Here is a 12876-nt window from a genome sequence, read left to right as displayed (position 1 = left end):
ACAAGCATTAAATGCTTGTCTTTCAGCAGTGAGCCCGGAGAAACAATCATTGAGTTATTTCCAGATGAATACAACCCGCAAATTTATAGTCTTGATTTGGTCGGCTTGCAAATGTTAATATTTTTGCGCATGTGGGAGCATGTTTGTTGTTGTGTCTCTACTGTAAATTGCATCAGAGGCGCCACCAGATGAACAAAACGGCCGACCGACGAACCATCTTGAGCCAAATCCACATTCCTGCTTTCTTCCCGCTACGGCTACACCCATACCCCACCCTCACCCCACACCCAATCTTTGCCAAATCCTACTGCGGAGGTTCTGCAGAATAGTTGCAACTTTCTACTGATTGTGTCTTGGGATGGCTCGGGAGTCAAAGTTGTCTGCTTGCTGGGTGAGGTGCAGATGTAAAACGGTCTGTTGAGTCTGTTTACTGTCTGCCGAAGACAGCGCCTGAGTAAAAAGCCTTGTTTGTAGTCTTTGGAACACAAAGCACCTCGTTCCATTTTTGCGAACGTTCGCCAAAGCGCCACTCTCGCTCTCTCTTTCTCTCGATCACCCAAAGCCAGAGGGAGAGCGAGAATTTGGCGGCGATTTGCGGCTGCACAGATGACTTTGCTCATGTCCGATAGCCTCGGAATAAATCATCAACCTATCAGCCTCGCAACTGGTTGACCCGGCCCAGCTGTAAGTGGAGTGGCGCACAGAGGCAGAGGCCTCAAGCCCCCCCACCTGTCCTGCTCTTATATTGGGAAGAGGCGATAAGTCAGGGCTTTTAGATAAAGCCAAAGCTAAAGTTCAAGTGCGTTAACAAGCAAACAGGGGGGAAAAATGGCTTCCCGTCATTTCCCCGAGTGGCTCGTCCAGTTCGCTGAACCCTTGTCTCTCTCCTCCTTCTCCTCGGTCGCTTCCAGCAAGCGATCTGTGTACTCCCTCTTGAGCAGTTAAAACACTTTTTCAAATAATTTAGCCAGCCAAGTGAGAGACGGCAAACTCAGTTTCTATAGTTACACGTTTCGGGTGTCTGTGTTTACTGTCGTACTTATTTTTATGACTATGTTACAGCTTAGTCATTTTGTCGTGGTAGTCACATGACAGAAAAGCAAACAGGTCGCCTCAAAGATGAACTTTAGCCTGGTTAGCGCCAGTTCAGTGTTTACAGCGAATGAGCGGGGCTCGGACTGCTCTAACAACAAAAACATAACAGTTGTGACACTTGCAAGTCAAGTTAGCACTGTTCCAACTACTGCCACCTGCTGGTATGGAGGCTTACACATTGCATTACGTACGCGCAAATTCAATCTCGGGCCCGGCGGCGCAAGTCAGACCTGGTTTATCAGACATTTGTTGTCATTCGATTGAACTCCACACAAGTGATTTTCACCCTCAGGAGCCTTTGAAGTTTGGGAAAGTTTTCTGCCATGAGTCATGGCGCTGGCAAGATGCAAACTGCGGTTTGCGCAGTTAAGCAAGACTAATCCCTTTGTTGTACTTGTTTTCAAATAGCATCCGAGAGATAGTCTCAATAAACACAACCAGCCCCACTCTTTAAAATAAGTCAGATTCCTTGTTTGCCGTGGTTTCCCTTGAGAGCTTTTTATCTGGTGTTAGTGAATCTTCCAGGTGTGTTTGTGTTAGCAGAGTGACTACAGGCAATTTCCAAACGCACGCATTGTCTTAGCGGCCATTGTGGTCCTGTTGACGCTTTCACCTGAACAAACAGACTTTACATCCTCCGTTAAATTAGATACCTTTGATACCTGAAAGGAATTTCTTTGTCTCCTTAACCTGGTTTAGTCCAAGTGTGGGCTAGCACGCAGCCCGCTCCATTTTTTAATTGCTCACCAGTTGGTCATAAATCATCCTTTTAAAGAACTGTCAAAAAATAGTACAATTATTCTATTATCCGTTGAAAGCAACCTCATCGGAATTTAATGAAAGTCGTAACCTTGCGCAACCGATTTTGGCAGCCGTCTCGCCAACGAATCGACGCCGCTGAGCTCATTGATCAATCTATTGACGTGCTCCATTTCCCATCAAACACAATGCAAAGGCGCAATTGCATCACCGGGCTGCCATATGCCACGCCTCACACCTAGCTTTGAACCGCTTTTTCCGACAATTGAGCCATTGTGTTCGCCATTGTGTGTACGTGCAAGCATTGATCCACTCGGGTGAATGGATCGTCTCGTCTTTTTAACGCAGGTTAGCTTCACTGCTTCGGCCGCAAATTTTTGTTTGCAAAGCGGGCAGCATTTCCCTCGACATCACCGTAGTTCATTTCCACTCCCCCCCCCGCTATAAATTTTAAATTATGCTACGGTGTAAAATACATTTCTAATCAATATGTTAAACAATAAAGAGACAGCCGTGTCCCCTAAGTGCCTGAAGCCGGACTGTGGTCTGTAAAATCCAATTAAACGACCATTTTGCGCACTTCAAGTTTGATTTCCCCCGAGCAGCCTGACTAATAAAGATAATGTTCTGACTAATTGCTGGAGAAAGTGAAATTATTACATCTTTACTTGGAACGCCAAAAATGCAATTAAATGCTTCAAAAGTAAGAATCTGTCTTATCGGAATTTTAGTCGTCACCATTGTCGAGTCGGTTATGGATAAATGTGTTTTTTAGGAAGCCAAATAAATTGTGACCTACATTTGGAAGAATGTAAATAAGAGAAAAAACATGTGAAGAGCAGATAACTATCTTTCATGTAAGTCAATATTGCGCAGCAAGTACAGTGGGAGATGGAATGCGTGGCTCCAGGCGAGTCTGCCGCAGAAATACGAATGCTTCTCACAGGCAGAATTATTGTTCTGTTTTTGTTTGCCTGTCAGGGTCACTGCAGGGATCACAGAGTTGCAGGAAAAAAAAAAAAACTGTTAGTAGTCACAACATTAGAAACACCTGCCATGTTTAATCGCATCTGCTGGAAGGAATTGGACCTCAAGAAGTACAATAGAACAAACCTTGCTAAAAAAAAAAAAAGCTAAATCATGTGTCAGTTTTGCAGTAAACTTCAACTGGGAGTGTGAAATAAACACACTGACTTTTTTTTTTTTTTAAGAGAACTGTGTGAGTAAGTCAGCTTTTATTTTTCTTGTGTGTTAGTTTCCCATTTCGTAACAGCTAAAAAAGTAGGAGCAGGTGTTGAGGAATAGTTTACAAAGTGTGTTTGAATAAGTTTGAACGTGTTTAAAGCAAGCGGGGCGAGTAATACTTTTGGGTTTTAATCAGATGGTCTGAAACGTATCTACAATGCTCATTTTGAATTGAAACTATCGACCAATAACCAGAAGTTTAAAAAAAAAAAAAAGTTAGATACTTATAGCGCGCGATGTTTAATGGAAAATGGCAAAAAAAAAAAGATCTAAAAATACCTTCCTTACTTCAATGCAAATCAAAGTAAAAACAATACAGGCATTTTGACATTTGACAAAAGACAAATCAGGAATTTCTGGCAAGTACAACAATCCACCATATTTCTCATATTTAAAGAAAATGACTTAAAAGCACAATGCCTCGTATGGAACATTTAATTATACCGCACTTTTCACGGAGATGAGTCACAACAAGCATTGTGGAGTTCAAATACAGTCATACAACGCACATTTAAATAATCACAACACTTGCGTGTGCGCATGCTTGTGTGTTATGTGGCTAAATTGCGTTTTGTTAGTGTTGCCGGTTTCCCAGATACACTGAGTCCACAGACAGCTAGGGAAACCCAACACTGGGGAAGAGGAGGAAAAGTTGGACATCTTTATGAGATGTGGTTTTGCTCAAGGTGGGCCGCACTCCAGGGTGTCCGCTAAACCCGACACTGAACGCACCCAAAGCGCCCCGGCCGCGTAAAATTTACGTGGAGAAATTACGTTTGTTTAATACCGTGGATGTAAATCAATGAACGACCAAGTCGCATGCGGGAAGTTATTAACGCCAAAGGGGGTCGCATTAAGCTTTCGGGCTCGCTTGATTTCTGATCCTCACAAAACTTCAATTTCAGTTTTATGAAGGCACGCCAACAAATGGATGAGAGCCTTTACTTGCAACTTTATAAATTTTTCATAGCACTTATCCTGTTTTGTGTTGTAGATTGTTAAAAAGATAAAATAATTAGATTTTTTTAATTTTTATTCAGGATCCAGAAAATCTTTGAGTATGTTTATTAGGGTTTAAGAATAATCATGTCACTTTTGTAGGACTGACTGACCCCGAGGCCCTCCGAGTAGTCTAATTGTTGTAGCAGGACAATTTGTAGTTTCGCATCCGTGGAAGTAGCTTGATCGCAGGGCGTCTTTGAAGATGACCCACATTCTCCACATGGCTAAGGACGCAGCGGGAGGTCGCGACCCCGCCCGGCGCTGACCCGCTCATGACCCGGCTGAGGGAGAAGGATTCGCATGGTGAACATGAAGGGCCCTATTTTCGTGCAGTCTATGCGAATGATAGTTGGAAATGGGTGTTTGCGCCGTTGTGGGAGCGAACACAGCAAACTTGATTGGGAACTGCAAAATCTCCACTTGCGGATTATGTAATCATGCGCCTGTTATTCCGTTTTCATTTAGGCCAGGGGTCACCAACACGGTGCCCGCGGGCACCAGGTCGCCCGTGAGGACCGCATGAGTCGCCCGCAGGATTGTTCTAAAATTAGCTCAAATCGCGGCACTTGTCAGTGAGATGCATCTATTTATTTTACAGTCAAACCTCGGTTTTCGAACGTCCTGGTTCTCGAACAAATCGGATTTCAAACAAAAAAATTCAAGATTTTTTAGCTTCAGTTGTCGAACAAAATTCGGAGGTCGAACCTCGCGAGATGAGCCGGGAGGACCCGAGAAAACCCGACCTCGCGGCCCGGATGCCGACTGACTGTTGTTATTGTATTTTCGTTACTTTGACGATTGTATTAACCCCTAATCATGCCTCCAAAGAAAGCAAGTGGGAGCAGTAAAGTCATCCTTAAACACAAAGACGCTCTTAAAGCAATGCGACAGTGAGCGCCCGGCGCACTGCGGTTGCGCGATCGAACCAAATTAATCTCCCTGCGCACTGAGGTCCACTTACATTTTGGAAAGTACATCAGGACTTTAAAAATATTTTTTAAATTTTAGCGACGGCTCTGTCGCAATAATGCGACCAGCGCGGTGCAGTTGCACGGTCAGCGACGTGCTACTGTTGCGCGTTCGGCGGTGCGCTGCAGTTGGGCGATCGGGCCTAATTAAGCTCCCTGCGCACTGAGGTCCACTTACATTTTTGAAAGTACATCAGGACTTTAAAAATATTTTCTAAATTACAGCGACGGCTCTGTCACAATAATGCGACCAGCGTGGTGCAGTTGCGCGGTGGGCGACGCGCTACGGTTGCACGTTCGGCGGTGAGCTGCAGTTGCGCGATCGGACAAATATGCGCAAATGAAAAATAATGCTTAAAAAAGGCGGGGTGTTTTGTCTTGAAACGGATAAAAAAAATTCCCATTATTTGTAATGGGAAAAATAGATTCGGAATTCGACCGATTCGCTTCTCGAACCACCTTCTGGAACGGATTGTGGTCAAAAACCAAGGTTTGACTGTATTTTTGCTATTCTTGTTAAAATCACACTTACATATGAACTGGAAATGACAATAATAACACATAGTGAAAGCCAAATTGAGCAAATTTGCTATTTCAGAAGTGCGTGTCAAACTGGTAGCCCTTTGCCTTAATCAGTACCCAGGAAGTAGCTCTCGGTTTAAGAAAGGTTGGTGACCCCTGATTTAGGCAGTTTGCCTTTTCGCTAAAATCTGGCCATTGCTGATTTAGGGAAATTTGCCACTGATGCATTTTTCATCCATATTCATTGTTACAGATATGTATGCATGCTACGCAAGTAGGACACATTCCACTCATTCTCGTTCTAACGGACTGACAATTTACAAACGCGTAATCTGACATTTCAGCAATTAAAGTGGCAATGAAGCGGAGGTATTTGCCAAGTCGTAAATAATTCCGCTCTTTCGTGGCCAGCACATTTAGATCCCCGCTTAAAACAGCACAAAATTTTACAGTCTAATAATCCCCAGCAGTCTGCCTGCAGGGCGCACCTCTCTGCAAACAAATGGTTCTGATTAAGAACACGCCGGACGCCCATACGGGGCCTTTATAGGCTGGGTGATGTTTAAGTATCCAGCAAACTGCTTTTGAATGATGAGCTACTCATTCACCTCCTCCAGCCCATTCCCATGCAATTTTGTACAACCGTGCAATCATTTGGCGAAAGACGAAAGTATTATTTTTGTTATTGGCTTTATCATTGTTGTAAATTTAACATTGGGTGTTTGACGGACTATGAATCCATAATTTCCCCTTCTACAATGAAATCATAAAATAGCTCATGCAAACGGTTTCAGAAGAAGGCTTGACTATGGAGGTAGATTTTTTTTCTTTTATTGGTGTGTCTTTTAAAGCAATCTGGGGATTTGGCAGATTGAATCGATCTGGATGGACTGTCCCAAAGGTCCAGGGGCCAGAACAGCGAAGGCTCAGCCCTTCCTTTTGATATGTAGCTACAGCCTGGGACACACAAAAGGCAGGAGTCCAGTTTGGACGTGCAACTGGGTGTAGAGCTTGAATTGTAACTAAAAGGATGATTGGCCGCCAGCGGAGAGATGCGAGTCCAGGGAGTGATACGGTAACCGAAGACCGGTTCTGGTTAGCAGGCGGCTAGCTTGATTGTGTGTGGGAGCTTTGCACGGTCAAGAGGTGTGGTGGGCCTCCGGAGAGTGATTTGTCCCTTTGATTAGCTTCCTTTCTCAGGCTCTCTTCTTCCTCCTACAGCTTTAGTGAAAACAAATCAACTGGCATGTACAATTAACACAGGTCACTTTGACACCTCAACATTGAATACATGTTAACCCTTATGTTTGCACCTTGTTTGGTTGAGTCCTGAGATGGCAAAGGTACTCACACTCCGTACTTAAGAAGTACACTGTAAAATAAATAAAGGGAAAGGGATGGACAGATTCTGAACAGTATGTTCCGATTTACTTATGTTATGTCCTTGCTATAAGAATAAAGAAACTGCTTCCTGCGTGTATCTGCACTAGATTTCCTATTGGAATGCCAAGTATTTGTGATATTCATGGAAAGTGTTCTGTTAAACTGTGTGGATTGTGTAAAGAGCCTTGTGGAACACCATCTCTTCTCATGTCTCATTTGCATTCCTTCAAGAACAAAATTATTGATTTGGTATTCCAGGATTTTCCATTGGGACTTCAGTCCACATCCTGGTTCAAAGCAAAATTGAGGCAAATTGTAGACTATGCTCGCAAGTTGGAAAACCTCAGTGACAATATACCCCTTAAAGGTATAATAATGTGTACTTTAATCTTAAGAGCATGAGCAAATGTTTGTTCCCGGGAAGTGTCGACGTATTGATTGATTGGCAAAGAATTTGTAGTATTAAATGACATCTCTGGAGGGGTGCAATGCTGACTTTGGGCAAATGGTGGCAAAATCCTGTCATGCCAAGCGGAAAATTCCTGACTCTGTTGACTTTGTAGCAGCACAAGTGAAGCTGAGTGGCAACCAAACAAAAAGCCGAGCAAGAAAGCCCATTTAAAAGCAACGCTTAACGTCCCGCTCCGCCGTTGCTCTCCCGCCTCACTGGTTCAGTCAAAAGTCAATATTGACCTGCAGTGGGGGGTTGGGGCGGGTAGGGGGGAGATGAGTCCTCAGATCTAACGTGATTTACTGCGTACTGTATAATCCAGTGTCGTTTGGGAGTGGCCGACATGATTAATTGAATTGCGATGACGTTGAGGGAGGGAGAAGGTGAGACTCTGAGTGGGACAAAAAGCAAAAAGCTTAGAGGAGATTCGGGGTGGCAGTCAGGGCTACTGAAGCTCTGCAGGAGTTTGGGAAACGGTGAACCTTGCCCCCAAGTGCCTCCCGCGCCACCGCCCCCTCCCCTCAATGTGAGGAAAGTCTCCTGGTGCGCTGCCACTATGTTTCCCATGAGCTTTAACACACCACCCATTAAATTTCCACCCCCTGTGACATTGAGCAATTATTCCACGGCATCATCGCATGTGAAATTTTAATATTTTGCAGAATAATATTTTAGCAACACCGTGCTGGACAAAGATTATTCTCACCCAGTAGTGACAAAACGAGAAATGCATGGTTTCCTATTACCGCTACGCATCCGGCCGCCGTCCTTTTAATACAATTAACCACACCTGCTTAAAACACGTCACCCACCTCGCGCCAGATCCAATCTAACAGGCAACAAGGCACCGTTTGGCTCTGATGTTAGCGCGCTGATAAGAGTAGTTGTGAAGTGCAAGTTTCTGGTTGGTCGTCCATCTCAAGGGGATGAAAAGTTTGGAAACACCGGCTTAGAACGCCATCTGGCCTCGCTGTTTCCAGTCCACACTGCCGATGACGATAATCAACGATAAAAGGAAGCACGGCAAGCTGCGGTAGTGTCAGAACATAAACAAATAAAAATGTTTGTAATATATAAACAGTCTGTAAAACTAATTTGAAGGACAAGAGCACGTTGAGAGCGCAGACCTCAGCCAAGAGCTTAAACATTTACCACCTGTCAAATCAATGAGTGAAAAACTTTGGTGTTGACATTTCGTATATTTTGGGTGAAGATAGAGTCCCTGATCCGGATGAAACCTGTTGCTCCCGTTAGCCAACAAGATCCAACGAAATAATCGTCTGAACATGTTTCATGATTTATTTTTTATAAACATGCGTAAATTTTGAAAACGGACACAATGTGGGTGTTGAAATAGTTTGACATGACAGCATCTGAACTGCCTGTAAAAAAATATATATATACAATATCGGTAACTTCTCTACCTTCTGAAATATAGATGTGTGTATAATTGAACTCAAAATTGGATACAATTATTCTAATATTTTTAAAGTATAATCTAAAAGTATTTTATAAAGCAAAAAAAACATTTGTCATGTCTCTGGGTTGCTCCTCAGTACATCAGCAATCTTCGTCGTTCTATGCTGAGGATAAAAAATATAGTGTTGTTATTTGCCCACCTGCTAAACAGACTTTAGGGATAGAAAGTTGTGATGGTCTTTTTTTTTTTTTTTAAAGAATTTGACATATCTTACATTTTTGTGTGGGTCTGGAACGTATCCTCCACGATAAATGAGGTTTCAACAGATAAACAGAGAGACATGCGAGTAAACCTAAAAGATGACTCATTCTTGCGCTTGATAGTGTTGTTTGCAGATACCCGTTAAATTGATGGATGACTTGCGATTGGGAATCGATCTTGTCAACTCAAAGCGTGTTAAGCAACTGAGATCAATTTTCATTTAAGACAAAAAGATTATTACCTACTAGAAACAGTGATGTGTTTAAAACGTAGGTAGCAATACAGCACATGCTGAGCTCGTCGTGTAGAATGTCAAATACATCAAGTCCCTGGGAAAAAAAAAAAACAGGCAGGCAAATCAGGAATCAAACAGTTGGAAGACAAAGAGAGCGCAAATAGTACTCCAAATATAATGTGTCCAAAATAGGTCCAAAAACGTTTAGAACTCGGGCTTGGTTACATCAAACGTCTATTGAGTTTACTTTCATGGCCTGAAAGGAACTTTGAGTCGACTGTTTTCACAATTACAAATTACACAATGGAGTGTCTGCAAATGTATCCCGCCAACGTTACCAAAGAGATACCTGGAATAATTTTAGTCTTGGCGAGAAAAGGTCAAACTAGATCTTCTTTCAGTTAAATTTTTTAGGCGTTGAACAGTGTGTTTTGCCCCGATGAAAAATCGTTTCTGTTTTAGAGAGAAATGCTACAAAACAGCTGAGTTTGGACACCCTGCCGCTCGAAAATAAATCCGTCATATTTGTCCACTTTGTTCTTTAGCTAATAGCACGCTTCGTGTCTTCATAGGCTTTAAACAGGAAGCGCCCCTAGCGCGTCCTCTCGCTCCATTTACGCTCATTTGTAGAACGGCAGCAAAAAGCGTGCGCTTGTCTTGGACGACCCGTCGCAGGCGCGCATGGGAGCAAAGTGAAAGCGGCCGCCCGACCTGAACGTGTGAGCGGCTTCCAAAAACGCATCGATTAGAACAAGCTAGCGATTCCATGTGTGCTACCAACAAGGAAAACCGCTGTCATACATTCCACCGTCTTTTCTTCCCACCTTGCTTTTAAACAGACTGTTAGGTTCAAATCTAGCAGAAAACGTCTTCAAACACTTATGTAAGGTTAAAAAACAACAACAACAACACTTATGTAAGGTTGAACAACAACAAAAAACGGTGCTGACTGAGCTTCCCCCCCCCCCCCTTCCCCCCCAACAAATAGGTTACACTGAATGATATACAAATCAGTACATTTAGCTAAAAATTGACACAGGAAAAAGAGGACATGATTAAATCTATAGCTGGCTGGTATCCGTGGGAAAAAAAAGTAAAAGTCAAAGCCGAAGAAGCACAGGTGCAAACAATAATGTTCACGGTGGTCAAATTCCATCCATGTTGCAGCACCATAACACTGCAGCCATTTCCATGAACACTGGCGGCCATTATTCATGTCAGTAGCAACGCCTGCCACTGATGGCAACATCAGCCAGTCACTTTTTTTTTTTTTTTGTAGAATTGACACACATAAATCATTTTTGTCCAGGCAGGGGCACTTTCGTGCAAATAAATTTTAAAAATCTCCTCCCGCATGGAAGTCCGAGATGCACGGAGCAGCAGGAGAGCACGAGCAAGGAGACAGATTATCTGCTAAATATTTACTAGTGTGTATATCCCATCCTGGAGGTGTTCTGCATTTGTGTTTCTCGCCTCCCACCGCTGTTTATAAACGGCTTTTTTCCCCTCGTCGCCCCCTAGTGAACCGCTGAAGCGGGAAAAGTATCATGTGATCGGCGCTCAGATCTTCAGCCAGACTAAAACCATGAGATTGTCCCAAAAAACTTCCAAATATCTTCGGAGTACTTTTAAAGTGTTCCAAATGCTCTTATCTTATTTTAAAGCGGTTTGGATATCACTGAGAGATTTTTTTTTCTTTTTCCGCCTGGGCCAAGTGCGACATTCTTCGCAATCGCTATCTGACGGGAAATACACTACTCGTAAAAAGATTGAAATTTCACAATTGCCAAATGTACTACGGTAACCATCAATTTATCGTAGAGTACTTTTGCTGTCTCTGGTAAAAATACTGCCTGAGATGAGCTCCGTGTCTGTGTCTGTGTCTGTGTTTGTGTGTTGAACACCTGGAGCTTGAATGGAGTGTTTAGAATGTGCATATTTCCGTATATGTTACAAATTCAAGGGTCGCTGCGCCGCAAAGGTTCCCCGTGTCAACAAACACGTCAACACACACACAATCATCAACTGGGAGTATTAATCATCATGGCGTAGCCATGTGTGTGTTTGGGCTCTTGTTTCACGCAATCGGCCTAAGTCGCAGATGCGTCTGTTCATGCTCGCTTCAACACAACAAACAGCACTTTTCTCCCCAATTTGGTGTTGCGCTGTCGACGCGCACAAATCTCACGCAAACGCGCAAGAAACCGACGTGTGAGGTCCAGGTATGCTCCGCTGCAAAAATATTGGAACAGTGATGCCCACTCGCATGCTTTTGCTGTTTGTCGAGCGTGCTTCATTCTTATTATTGAATGACAGAAAAATGTAACTTGTTTGTTAGCGGAGGCACTTGATAATTTGCCTGTTTAATCTACAAAACACTGTTTATATCAAGACCCGGAAGCCGATTTTTTTACATCGATGGGAAATCCGATCCTCCTAATACCTTGCAAGGCTGCCGCCCCGGGTGACCTCGCTGACCTCGGCGTCCGACGTGACGTGTTTAGGTGAAAGATGAGCCGAGAGACGATGAAAGAAGTTAAAGAAAGACGGATCCGTCTAAGTAGCTTATGTCAGGGTTCTTTTTTTTTTGTTGCTCAGGATCAAAGCTAGTTGTTAGTAAGAAAGTCCCCTTTTTCTCTTTAGTGGGATTAATCGTAAAGAAGCTCTTGCTGTCTCCTCGCAAGGCAATGTCTGCTACTTCTATCCTCTCTTTCCACGACCCTGTTTTAATATCAAACTGAAATAAGAAGCCATCAGCTGTTTGCCCGACCTGGCAACACTCTGGCCGCACAGGTGACTTTGCCATCAACGCCCAAACACACACTGTCACTATGCGCGATCTCTGCGGATGCGTGAGAGACACGAGGGTGCGGAATGGCAGCTGGATGCTGCTTACAGGAATAGAAGCATTGTGACATTTGACCGGACAGCACACACAACCTTGCCCCAAATCTTGCGCATTGGCAGTCTTCCAAAATGTCCAAAATGCGTCACATGCTTTGTCACACATTGTAAACACAACGGTTGCTACCTTTTGTTGTGTCCTTTTGTTGCGTTGTTATAATTAGCATCCGGATAGCATTGAGGTGCGCCACCATCGACATTTAAGATACAAGTTAATGACATTCAAACATAAACCCCCGTCCCCCAAAGTATATAAAAAAAAAAAATTCCCATATTTCTTTAAGTTAAACAAAAACTCGAGGGCAAGGTATTGTAAAACAATCAAATGTTCTGTTTCTTCTTCATATTCTGGATTTATTGTTTTAAGCGTTAAGAGACCAAAAACTAGCTAATCAGAATTGTTTTTTTGCCATTTAAATTGATCGTTTTTTTTATGTTTAATGTCATTTTTAGCAAAACATAACACATTTGATTTATTCTACTGATTATAACCGCTCAAGGGCAACATTTAATTTTGAAGGAGGTGTGAGAAAATCCGAAATATGTTACAAACCGCCCACACGAGCGCTAACATAGACGAAAAAATTTAGTCATTTTTTCTCGTGCGGTGACAAGTGTCGATGCCGACGTG

At 43.2% G+C, this 12876-nt stretch overlaps 1 protein-coding gene and 1 long non-coding RNA gene across 6 annotated transcripts in view; one reads left to right on the top strand and one right to left on the bottom strand.

The window, feature by feature from the left end:
* mrps18a (mitochondrial ribosomal protein S18A) overlaps positions 1–12876 on the top strand; it is a 59960-nt gene that overhangs the window by 25463 nt on the left and 21621 nt on the right. The window lies entirely within an intron of this gene.
* LOC125990561 (uncharacterized) lies at positions 5847–12050 on the bottom strand. 5 transcript variants are annotated; one of them, XR_007489008.2, is made up of 3 exons: positions 11785–12050; positions 9348–9435; positions 5847–8453 (listed from the first exon to the last, which is right to left on the bottom strand). It is a non-coding gene; the product is annotated as an uncharacterized lncRNA (long non-coding RNA). The 5 variants fall into 5 exon arrangements; XR_007489004.2 differs by lacking the exon at positions 11785–12050 and adding an exon at positions 10053–10289; XR_007489007.2 differs by lacking the exon at positions 11785–12050 and adding an exon at positions 10053–10289 and having other exon boundaries at positions 5847–9008; positions 9352–9435.

This window comes from Syngnathus scovelli, chromosome 20 (genome assembly GCF_024217435.2).
Source record: "Syngnathus scovelli strain Florida chromosome 20, RoL_Ssco_1.2, whole genome shotgun sequence".
In the NCBI taxonomy this organism is placed as follows: domain Eukaryota; kingdom Metazoa; phylum Chordata; class Actinopteri; order Syngnathiformes; family Syngnathidae; genus Syngnathus; species Syngnathus scovelli.
This window is presented reverse-complemented; position numbering and strand designations above follow the sequence as displayed.